At 44.6% G+C, this 12,826-nt stretch overlaps 1 protein-coding gene across 2 annotated transcripts in view; it reads right to left on the reverse strand.

The window, feature by feature from the left end:
- Positions 1 to 844: 844 nt before the first annotated feature.
- SOBP (sine oculis binding protein homolog) overlaps positions 845 to 12,826 on the reverse strand; it is a 162,307-nt gene continuing 150,325 nt past the window's right edge. For both annotated transcript variants that reach the window (XM_074333361.2, XM_019735036.3), the window contains one exon: positions 845 to 2,779. The gene's annotated coding sequence lies outside the window, so the exon portion shown is untranslated. The remainder of the gene's footprint in view (positions 2,780 to 12,826) is intronic.

The following is a 12,826-nucleotide window of genomic DNA, read 5'->3' on the forward strand; positions in this document are numbered from 1 at the left end:
TGGGTGTCCTAGGCCCTGGCCCATCTTCTGCTGGGCCTGGGGTGTTCTGATGGTGGTGCTGTCGTAAACACAGCCCACATCAGGAAACTTCCAGATCTCCTCAGGTTCCACAACAGAAAGAAACCAGCTTTCCAGAATCCAATCCTAGGATGGTTACTGAGAGGAAACTGCTGAGAATGCCTCAGTTTTACATGAACATTTGTGTTTTGACAAGCTAAACCAAGTCAGTGTGGGACTCTGGACAGATCAATTTACCTTCCTGGGCTTCAGTTTTTTCATATGTAGAACAAGAGGACTGGATGAGGTCTATGTTGACTAGAGCTAGGTGCTAATGTACTTTCCACTTTAGAAACTTTCTGATGTTCATTCAGGTACCAAGGAAAAACCAGACTGACCCACCCCATTCCCATAAAGCTAAACTGAAGCACCTCCCAGCTCACGTGGTGAGATGGTGCACTGATGGGAGTGGAATGGCGGGGGAGCTTTGCATCCTGGCGGTAGCTTCTTGAGCCTTGTACCTGAAGACTTGGAGCCCATGAAGATCAGGACTTGAGAGCACGTGGGAAGGCACACCACAGGTCACAGGCCCAGGAACTCACGCCACATGCACTGTGTGTGAGCAGCAGTGGACCCTCCAACAGACCAGTGAACTCTTGTCTGCAGAGAAGTGTGACTCACAGCAGGTGGGGAAGGGCCATCATCACCCCTATATCTCAACAGCTTTGAAAACTTACTCGCTTTATTTTTTAAAAAATTTTCCCTGGGGGAAAGAAATGAACACCTTCAGTGACAAGGAAAATAACAATAATAGTCATAATAATGACAAAAGCAAAATAAGCACATGTAAGTGCATTTTTTTTTTCTTAGAGATTTATTTTTGTTTGATGAATCTGACACCGGTCAGGGAGAGAGGAGAATGTTGGGAGACCCGCAGGGAAATGAGCACCCAGGGGAGGGGCTGCTGCTTCCCACATGGATGGGGTTGGTGTTGGGGTTGGTTTGTTTGTTTAATTTGTTGCTGGAAGTTTTCCTTTTGTTCACTTTTATAAATCTCTCCCCGGGGTTGCGAGCTTTCCCTCCCTCCCACCTCCCTTCCCCCCCACCCCCAATTTCATTTTTAAAAAGCGAGCTCGCTTGCTCGCCAGGTGTGTCCCCCAAGCTCTCACAGCTCTAATAAATAAGGAGCACCTGTAAAACAGTAGCTTGACTTGTTAAGTGACTGTACAAAGGAGAATATAGAAATACAGTATGTACACCTCATCCACGGGCCCATGGTGCTTCAAGGCCAGCGTGACACTGACCTGGTCTCGCCCACCGCCCCCACCCCTCCTGCTGCTGGCTTGGCAGCCTTGTAGGGGGGGCACCTGGACCCCTCCAGAGGGAACAATTGCTTTATTTGAGTTAGTAAACAGATACACTGAATCACAAGGTGATTTGATCTTTTTTTTTTTTTTTTAGTTTTCTTCTTTTTTTGGATTTTTTTCTTATTTTTTCTTTTTTTTTTTCTTTTTCTTTTTTCTGTACTCATCAGAATGGGATACTCCACGACTGTCTCACCAACTCAGTGCCAGTACACATGCTCTAGAGGACTTCTGGACTCGCAGCTACAACTGTACAAGTGCACACAAGAAAATCTACCCTGTTATCCTCCACCCACTGATTGAGGATCGAATTGCACATTTCTCTTCACCATGACAGGAGAAAGCAAACAGTGAAACAGAATCATGGGTGATCTTTCTCACTTTCCCTCTTGTTTTCATTGGTTTGTCCATACCATTCTAATTATCATGAAAGGGCTCTGCGTATAGAGAGATTGCTTCACTGACTTCCTGGATCACCGAAAACCATCAGGGTTGAAATTTCATCCAAGTCTTTCGTGACGCCCAGCAAATATTCCCCCTCGGATTATTTTACACCTTGAGGGCATTTTGGTCTTCAGTTCAACACTCTTGCTCTGTTCCCAAATGGGGCGCTATTTAGGGGAATTTAAAGAGAAAGCTGAGAAGAATAAACATTTACCGAGTTCTCTTGGCATTCGGTCTCTGAAAAACCACAGTATAAACTATTCATGCTGCTTCTTACATCTGTCAAATCGAAAATTAAAAGCCATAAAAGTGTAACACTGAAAATATGGCATTAAAAAGGATAAAGGTGGCCTTTGTAAAAATAACAAGAAAAGTATATCAGCCAATAAAATATTCTAACTCTTCATTTAAAAGTGCATCCTGGGCAGGACAGAGATGAATCTGAAGCGTTGGGACTCCAGTGCGATCCCTCTCCGCCGTCAAAACGTGAACAGTATAGGTCCAAAACCGTACAATGCAAATCACAATTCTTAGTGTAGCAGCAAAACCACAGCAGTTTTTAAAAAGATTTAAAAAAGGTGTTTGTTTTCAAATCCATATCGTCTTCCAGCCTCACCCTCTGAGCCTTGAAGATAGAGCGGGGAGAATACCTACATTGGTCCTTGTGGCTTGTTGGTGTTTCATTTGTTTAAAACCAAGGGCGAAATCCCTAAGTTCCTCTGGGGAGAAGCAGAGATGGGGGCAGCAGGAAGGCTGGGCCTGCTGGCTGGGTCCAAGATGTGCTGGCTTCTCTGGGCTAGAGGCCACCAAGGGAGGGCTGCTTCCTCTGAGATGCTTAATGACAGGAAGTGGCTTTATTTGCTTGAGTTTTAGCCAGAGAGGGTGGTGAGCGGACCAGCTGGTGTCATTGGATGGCGTGACATGGTTTGCTCTGCGCCCTCTCTCCATGCAAGGTACCCTGTGAGTGAGTGTTCCTGGAAAAGAGGAGAAAAGGCCTGTCAGAATCCACTGGACCAAACCACGCCCTCCCCGCAAGCTGGGGAGAACCCAGGCATGAGTCAGAGCAGCACTCTCTCCAGTCAGGTCAGGCTTAAAACAAGTCCCCAGAACTAAGGCAGCACAGCGTGATTTCGACGTGACTTTCATTCACGGTTCTGCTCCGGGTCAGCCCTGCCAGCTTTGTGTGAAAAAATGAAACTTGAGTTGCTTTTTGGAATACCACAAGGAGCAGGGTACACCACACCTTCACCCGAAGACCACAACTACATCCTTTGCGACCCAGCAACTTTCACCCTCCATGTTACTGCAAGAACTGGCAGGAGGTCTTCTGAGTGGCCAACGTCACCCGGGGCTGGGCAAGGTCCCAGAGGACCCTGGAGCTCCAGACCTCAGCCCCGTACTCTATGCAACAGCCCTGGGGTTTACTGCAAAGGAGGAAAGCCAAGAGATTCACTTCTCAGCACGTGAAACATTACTATGGACATACAGACTTATCTTCCCAGGTTTCCTATGGAGGCAACTGACCTGGAAGAAATGCTCCTCTGCAGGTCTTGCCTGACAAAGGTGAGCCATTCACATTTCTTCATACCCAAACCAAACAGTAGCTCGGGACTGGAAGACAATAAACCAACCAGGTCTTGAAATCCTAGGTAGAGGGTCTGAACAGCATTGTTCACTAGGAAAGACAGTTTCTGGGGAATGCCCACCCCAACTTCCACCACAGACATTAAGCTCTGTCTCACCGTCCCTACTGGCTTATTTCATTTGTTACCAGTCCCTTGGTTTGAAATACAACTTCCTGAGGACACTCAGAGTCACCCCCAATAAGCAGCTACTCAGAAGTCTGTCAACCAAATGGTAAAGTCCCTGAGGCTGGGGCTGTATCTATTTTGCTCACGTCTCTACACCCAGCCCCTAGTTCAGCTGCATGCACATGTCAAACAAACGAGCTCAACCAGCCCTCATCCACCATGCCCCAAAACAGCACCTGTTTTTCCTGCCCATAAATGGGGATGTCAGAAATGTGCATGGGTAAAATTTGGCTAACAGGAGGTGGTGACAGGGGACTCGTAAACATCTTTACAACTGCTGAGATTTTTCCTAGAACAATGAACAAATAATTTCAGCGAGGTGGTAGAATTTAGAATTTGAAGGGACCCCAGAGATAACATACTACAATTTCCTCATTTTATAGATGAAGAGATGGAGGCCTCAAAGAGACTTGGAAACTTTCTCAGGGTGTGTGTAGCATGAATGGAGCACAAGTGTGAGGGGGTCCAATGCCCATTGGGAGGACTAAGTACAAGCTTGTGCTTTGAACCCCGCTATCCAAATCCTGGTGTTAATGGTAATGATAATAATGATCAGCCAAAAACAAGGTTTGAAAATCTGAATGTGCATGACAGGAAATGCCTGAGTTCCCCAAATCACATTAAATCACCAGATCAGTGTGCATTTAATATGTATATTAAATAACCAAAGTGAAAATGCAAAACACCACAAATATGCAATGGGGGTGGAATTACAAGGCCATGGAAACCCTTTTATTTTGCATGGTCAGATTTGGAAAAGTGGGTGTTTATCTCTGAATAAAGAGTTCACTTTTCTTTCTCTTTCTTTTTTCTTCCTTTCTTTCCTTCCTTTCTTCCTCTCTCCCTGCCCATCCCCCTTTTTTTCCGAGAACGAGAAAATGGCAAGAAGGGATACAAAAACAAAAACACCAAGAGCCAACATCAAATGAGAGGCCACAAAGGGTTGGGAAGGAGCCTCAGAAGTGACAAATGGATCCAAATACACAAGTGGAGCTACTTCTGGGAATGATTCTTTTTCATTTAGGAAGCACAGTCTGGAACTTGCTGTGGAAGAAAGGGAAACCATCCTCACCTCTGGGCTGGGGACCAAGAATGATCAAATCTTGTAGTCAGAGAGAGCATCTGAATCCTTTCTTTAAAAAGGAAAGGGAAAAAAATAAAAGGTGTTTACCACTTTCTTCCAGTGACTGGGAAACCCCACCATTTTGAATTACTTAAGAATGCTGCAACTGCTTTTTCAAGGCTATAGTTGTTGTTTTTTTTCCCTTTAATGTAATCATGTCGCCCCCAAAAGAGGACTCCTTCTCAAATAAGTTTCTTTATATTCAAATCACCTCTGGACCAGGGCCAAACGTGGACTGCATTGGCCAACTTGGAGAAAATTTCAAGGCTTTCATAAGGGACTGGGAAAACAGGATTATAATGAGAGCCATTCTGGAACCTTAACTACAGCATTTGCCATCCCCAACACTGTAATAATCATTATTATTCTCTGGTATCTATTATTGTCTGGTAAATAATATGTGTTTTCCCCAAAGTTCTAAAGGGTGCAGCTGCAGCACACTCTATTTTTTTGCAGCCCCACTCCTGCTGCTCTGAAAGCCTCCTCACACCGAGCTTATTTTAAGAGAATGGCAAAGTAGACAGTTTGTGCTGTTTCCTTCCCTCTCACCACATACTTGCCGTGTCTGGGACCCCCACAAAGGCCAGATGGTGGCAGTACAAGTCCCTTCCTGCTGATAACATTTGAGGAGGGGCTGATACAGAAGTCATCCTCATTTGTTCTTCTGGCTCTGGCGGGTTCAGGGCAGCCGCCTTGTTGGTGACACAGGAATAGACTCTGGAATCAATGAAAACGAAGAACCAAGCTTGGGCTTCACCTTCCTGATAGTCATTGGTACGCAAGGTATGAAACTCAAGAGTGGGGAGGAAGCAAGCTTGGAGTTTTAGGAAGTGATCATGGCAAGAAGTCCTACAGCCTGAACCGGTTCCTACTTTGCTCTCGCCAAGCAGAGGGATCTTATGGAAAAATCTGTTCTCTAAATTTCTTGATCTGAGCAAAAGAGAAATTATTACAATAAGTGAGACGGAGATGCAAGTTACGGTCTGGCATGACCCCTACCGAGCGGTGTGACCTGGAACCTATTCCTTAACCTCCCCAACCCTGTGAAATGGGGGCCTGGGTGAGATTTTCTATTATATCTTCCATCTCTCCTATTCTGTGATTGTAAGATGTTTGAACCAAAGCCACTATCAAGTATGGAGGATTATAAACTTGAGCGGCTGGATATTCATCTGTTATCAGTGAGTAAGGAAGACTATTCATTTCTGGACCCCGAAGTCCAGTTTCAGAAAGATCTCCTCTCTATTATCCCCAGCTTGCCCTCACCCCCCATCACACTCACCTCTGGGGGAGATTTTTGGGGTATCTCTTAATGCAGGGGGTTCTGGGGAAGGGCTGCATTTGTGCCTAACATTTGGGTTTTCCTCTACATTGGGGGTTTGTCTGAAGGCAGGACAACGCAGAGCCCTGTTACATGGAACAGCACTCGCACACTGCCCATCCTGTGTATCATGTATGTACTGTGTATGAAGACCAGCTCCACTATTCATGGTCTCCAGCAGGCATGTAAGGCCAGGTGCCCTCAGAATTCCAGGCCCACCTGCCCCTTTGGGTCAAAGGAGTGAGGCGTCTTCCTCATGGAATCATAAGGTCTGTCACATCAAGGGCATTTGACAGACGCTCTGTCCACCTGACACTTAAGTCCTAATCAGCAGGAAAGCACTGCTAAGAATGTGGTTGAGTTACTCGTCCTCCTTTATCACACCCGAATTTTCAGAGAATTATAGAGAACAAAATTGTGCCTGAGTACTAATAAATTACTTCCATGTTGATAACTCAAAATATGACCCTTCTCACCTTTTCTTCTCTGGCCCAATAATTATGCTGGCTGCATTTGAAAGCAGAATTCACAATTTCCAGGCAGCCACTCCCAAAAGTAAATGTGTGTCCCGAGTAAAATGTCTGTCTTAGTCTATGTCCCCACCTTTCCAAGCCAGTCCCTCCAGGGTGCCAGAGCCCACCTCTCCCAGGAAACCTGCCTAGATCAATCTAATCCATTTTCCAGATTTTTACTCTTCTTTCCTTCCTCAAATACCTTTGTAATTAGCATCCTCAAAATCTGGTAGTAGGTTTGTTTTATCTTACCTGTTTAGAAAGCAAGCTCCCTGTGTCTGTCATATTTATTCCCAGGAGTCTAAAACCCTGTGGCATCAACTCTATGATGTGCAAGAAATGCCTGTTGCCAAGCCGGGCTTGCCTTTGTCCAAATACCCAGGCCCTACCAGTGACGCCACTCACTGAGGCTCATCGGCCCATCACTTATCACGGTTAAATACAGCCATTAAGTGCTGGCTTCAGCCACGCTGTTTATCTGGGACAATAACGAGTCCCTGAGGACTGGACTGCTCTCAGGTAGCCGCAGCTATTCTGGGACACTCACAAGGGGAGAGCCCCATGGTCAGTGAACAGAGCCACCTGCACCAGCTGATAAACCTGGATGTGATGCCAGATAGTGGTCTCCGCACCAAACCCATCCCAGAAAGAGCCATCGCTTTGCAAGGTTATGCCAAAAAAAATATTCTCTCTCTTCTTGTCAACCATTGCTTCATGCAGAGTTTTGAAGTGGCTTTTACCAAGATGGAGAGCATTCTCATTTATGAAGTAGATGGCATGTCTTTTCTAATAGTTCACTAATTGATGAAAGTCTTTAAAAAACATCCTTTCTCCTTTCAGTGTAATTGTTATGGAAAATAACCCATGGTGAGAAGGGGGCCAAAGTTCAACTTCAGCTTAAGCTCAGTGCGGGGCTCTGGCCTGAATCACAACTTCATCACCACTGTGCTGTTTATATCATGGCTTTGACAAGCTAAGGCTCATGCATATTTAAAAGAAAAAACAGAGGGATAGTGGATAGGGGGCGGGAGGTTCACACAGTGTGAGGGATATAAATGATAAACGTCTAAGTTTTGCTTTGTCTTGTGCACCTGAAACTAATAAAATTTTTAAAAAAAGACTATAGACACATGGCTCAATAAATTTGTGATACGCTTGTGATAAAAAAATAAATAAAAATAAAAGAAAAAAATTAAGCCTTGATTTTTTTCTTATAATTTTCTTCTTTAGCAACATCTCTTATTTTACTCTTTAATCAATAAAAATCAGAACCATACAAGACCCCCTACTGGGATAACTCCATCTTTAATTCTTTGTTTTGCAAATTAAAATTTTGGGTCTTTTTACTTAGCTGGTTAAATGGGCAGAGGTCTGTTTATTCTTACAAGGAGGTCTCTTATTTCTTGCTGACCTTTAAAAATTCCTAGGGAACAAAAGACCCTGAACCAAGGCAAGGAACCCCCTCTTGTGCACTCACAAAGTATCTTCAACCTGGACAATGGTTCGATCTTCTTTACCTCAAATCCTTTCTGGAATCTGGGAGTTTATGCAAACCAAAAGACCCTGTCTCTGGCCCTTTTCTAAAAGCATGGAAGGATTTATGATTCACAGTGTACATTTTACAAATGCATTGGAGCAGGTGGCTATATCCATTCACAAGAGAAAAATAAAGAAGAATTATATGACATAGCTAATGTTCTGCATGAAATGCTGAAGAAGAGCCTGGAGTCCTATGCCCCCGGCTTTCAGAACTAAGCACTTCCTATAATGGTTTGGGAACGCTGCAGTATTTTCAAAGCAAGGCGTCAAATTGTATTCAGCACCTACTTTATATCCAATACTGCACTAGGCACTTTTGTATACTTAGTTCACTTGAAAACAAGTATATCTTACATACTTATTTCACTTAGACTTTTATTTTATTGAAACAGTGTTACTGAAGTATTCATTATTGTCCCCATTTTACAGATGAGCAAAACTTTACCAGGACGGTTAAGGAATTTACGTGTTCAAGGTCACCACTAGAAAGGGGAAAAGCTAGTCCTATGACCCCCTCCACAGGATGCTGCCCCCAATTCAGGTTTCATCTCTCCCCTTCCTTTCCCTGACAAGCGGGGTCACAACGTCAGAGCCATAAGGCGCCTCAGAGACACACAGAGTCCAGCTTCCTTGCTTTGCAAGCAAGAACTCTGAGAAGTCATTTGATAAGAAAAAAATAATTGTGTTTTCTTCATTCAAGTCCCATCAATATACAAACGAGCTGATGCTGGTTCATGTGCCTTCCCAAAATTCTGCTGTGGACAAAAAAGTAGATGTTTATTGTGTTAAGACGGAGTTTGTTATTTCACTCTATATGTTATCTGAACACAGGCATTCTAAATTTTTTAAAAAGAACCCAGAGGAAAAAATAGAAGCTTTATGTGGCAAGTAGCTATGGTCTATGAATCAATAATAGATTTGAAGATTTTAGGTGAGGTCTGGAAAAGTGGTCTTTCTAACACTTGAATTCTTTACAACCAGCCCATTAGCAGGGGGCCGGCGCAGATTTCATGTTCATGAAAACTTCACTGTAAAAAATAAGAGCAAGCATACTGATTCCCCATGCTACCTCCAGCCCCAAACAGCCAAGGAGATGAAGAGTGTGGTTAATAATTGCTTCTCTGGGGGGAGCCGGATGGCTCAGTTGGTTAGAGCGTGAGCTCTTAATAACAGGGTAGCCAGTTCGATTCCCACCTGGGCCAGTGAGCTGCGCCCTCCACAACTAGATTGAAGACAACAATCTGAGCTGAGATTCTGGAGGGGTGGCCTGATGGCTCAGTTGGTTAGAGCGCGAGCTGTCAACAACAAGGTTGCGGTTCAATTCCTGCATGGGATGGTGGGCTGCGCCCCCTGCAACTAAAGACTAAAAACGGCAACTGGACTTGGAGCTGAGCTGTGCTCTCCACAACTAGATTGAAGGACAATGACTTGGAGCTGATGGGCCCTGGAGAAACACACTGTTCCCCAACATTCCCCGATTTAAAAAAAAAAGAAAAATTGTTTTAAAAATTGCTTTTCTGCAACCCTGCAACCCCTCAACCCCAGATGTTCAGGTACAACCTATTTTCTCTCTGAAATCAGCCGCCCGAGAAAGCAATGCGTGGGTGGTAAAAATCTGACTCTGGTGCTTGGCACAGTGTGTGTAACTCAAGCAGCTGTGGTTGTATCCCGTGTCTCACTGAGAGGAAAGGCAGATGAGGACTCAGGTTCTAATCCTGGCTGCGCCATTCTATGACCTTGAGCATTTGCTCTGCTTGTCCCAGTATCTACTTGTAAAAATGGAACCAGACATCTCGTGAGAATTTCTGGAATGGTTTTCCTAACCTCCAAAGTTGACCCCATGGAAATGTTTTATTATTTTCCACTACATATCCAAGGGAACAAGTTCTGGGCTACAGGAGTCACCATGACAATTCTTATAATAAGCACCTACTATGTGCCAGGCACCTCTTGGGCACTTAAAATTATTTACATTGGAGAGTGATAACTCTATGAAGTAAGGGCTATCATCTTTGTGTATAAGATGTGGTTGTGCATGGACATGCTGGAGCCAGGCTGCCAGTTACTTCCCAGCACTGCCATTTACTAGCCAATGACACTGGGTAGGAAACAGTTTCTCTGTGCCTCAGTTTCTCATTTGTAAAATGGGTTTAATAATGGTATCCCCATAGGAGTTACCATTTGGAGCACTGCCTACATATAGAAAGTGCTCCAAAAATACTAGCTGTTATAATTATTAATGAGAAAAATGCAGGCACAAAGAGGTTATAAAACTTGTCCAAACTCTCAGCTGGTAAGAGACACAGCTAGATTTCAAATCTTACTCCAGGCCTGTATTCTCCTCTCAGGCATGGCAGCCTTTGTCATGGGACAGTAACTGCCATTTCTAAGGCACCTGTGATACGCCACACTCTACCTATTTTCTTACCTAACCCTCACAACACTGTTGTTAGTATTACTCATCGCCTAGAGACTAAAGCTCGGAGAGACTGAACCACTTCCTCCCTCACCCAGTAAGGATCTCTGCTGGGATTTAACTCAGGCTAGCCTAACTCGGAAGCAGATGTTCTTATCCTCAGAACCACACTGCTGCCTTCCTTCACTACTGGGAGTCCACTGTTGCCACATGTGAAAGCTTCGTAAGATCCAGAGCCTGGGAAGTCATGAAAGATAAAGGGACAACTCCAAAAGTTGCCAAACTCCCTTAACAGTACCTGCAGGCCTGGGGAGAATCTGATTCAGATTCTGCGAAAATCTCTGAAGGTGTCTGAAATAGAGCCAGGCAGACAAGCCTTATGACTTCTTCAGTCCAAAGGCAGGGCGTTGGGCATCACTGTGGTGGCCACTGTCCCGTCTCCGTGTTCATCACCAGGGAAGTCCTTCAGGCGACTAGGAGAGCTGCTGCTGGCCTCTGTGCGCCACACCACAACCTACACCTCGTCCTCCCTGCTGGCCTAAGGCTCAGACAGCTGGTCTGTCATAAAGGGCGGAGCCCGTTGCCATGGCAACTGGGGCCCAGCCAGCATCCCTCTTGACTGGACCTTGGAATGTTCTGTGGGTTGTGAGGTTTCCTTCCACCATGTGCTTTGAAGCCTCCTTCGGCCTACTCTGGGCACAGAGAAGGGGGTTCTTCCCCCCACTGCCCTGCCACAGTGGCTTTACATACTTCAAACATAGATGGAGCAGCCTCTGCCCGTCACACTAGCAATAACATTCTGCAATGTTTAGAATCGACCGCTGGTAATTAGCCTGTCATCAGAATGCAACAATCAGCTTTAGCGATGCCAGTCTTTCTCCTGCTTCCTTTCATTCTATGAACAGCTGCTAAAGTCATTTTCCTCAAACACAGATTTCATCCTGTGACTCGAGGATGTGGTGATGCCGCCTAAAGCAGAATACAAAGTCCAAAACCTCCCGCTCCTCTCCCCATGCCATGTAAGCCCGTTGCTCCAGCCACGTGAAGGGGACAGTCATCCCTAATGTGACTCACTCTTCTCTGCATCCATGGCTTTTGACAGCCTGTCGCATCCCTTATTCCTCGATTCCTGCCTGCTGTCCATGTCACTCCCCAGTTTTAGAACCTAACTCCGAATCACCTGCTTTATGGAACTTTCTCAGGGTGACTCCATTAGCTATTCCTCTCTTGGGATTCCTCTTCTACATTTGATCAACAAATACTGGTGTGGCCACGCTGCCAGCCCCGGAGCTTCGTACCGGGTTACAACGAGTGCACTGCCCCCAGCCCCTGCCCTCGCTGGAGCCTACTGTCCACAGTGTCATATCAGTTTGCAGGCAGGTTCTGCGTGTTGTTGGTAAGTGTGACCTTGGTTATTCCTTGTCTCTCTCCACAGGTTGTTAGCTCCTCAAAACAAGTTAAGAACTCTTGCCACTCCTCCTCCCAAGTTTTTCCTTTGCTTGCCCACCCTCCCTCCCTTCCTTTCTGATATCTCTTAAAGACAATGCCCCTGCGTGAAGTCAGTGTAGATATTATTAGTTAAAAATGGATATGTTGTATCCTCTAGGGAAATAAATAGAGACTATCTCTGAACCATAAATAAGTGATAGGGACAGCCTTCCTGTGTTTGGATATGATTAGGAGTTTATTAAGTTTGTGGATTGTAATATATGAATTAAGTATAATTAAGAACTCTAAATATAGGATTTTTAAAAGAAGTCATTATTCCTGTGCTTAGGCCACACACACACACACACACCACAGATGAGACAGAGAACAGGTTGATCGAATGATCAGAAAGTCAGGGGTGCTGTTAAAATCAGAACTAGAACCCCAACTGGTGGCTCCTCATCTTCATTTGCAAAGTCACAATGTTTTTCTGCTAAATTTTTTTCATAGTTTTCAATTAATATTTGGGATTCATGTTACTCAAACCTTGGTGAATATGGAAATAGACATTAAGTCCATATTTATGATGCCATCCTACTAAATAAGAGGGATAGAGGGACCTGGATGTATTTTTGGTTTGGCAAATTGTAGAACTATTTTTTTCAAACATTTGGGGTTTGGCTAAAACCAAAACTTATTTCGCCAAGCACTTTGGCCTTAATTTTTAAACCCATGTGTATTTTAAAAGAAATTCAATCTATATGTTTCTGACTCATTTACACTTAACTCATGAAAATTCTGTTTGGTAAGAACTATTAGATGTCCAAGCAAGTTTCTGAGCCTTTTTAGGCCATCTTCCCCCCCTGTTCTC

Source organism: Rhinolophus sinicus, chromosome 2, assembly GCF_057876585.1.
Source record: "Rhinolophus sinicus isolate RSI-liver-muscle chromosome 2, RSI-T2T, whole genome shotgun sequence".
NCBI lineage: Eukaryota > Metazoa > Chordata > Mammalia > Chiroptera > Rhinolophidae > Rhinolophus > Rhinolophus sinicus.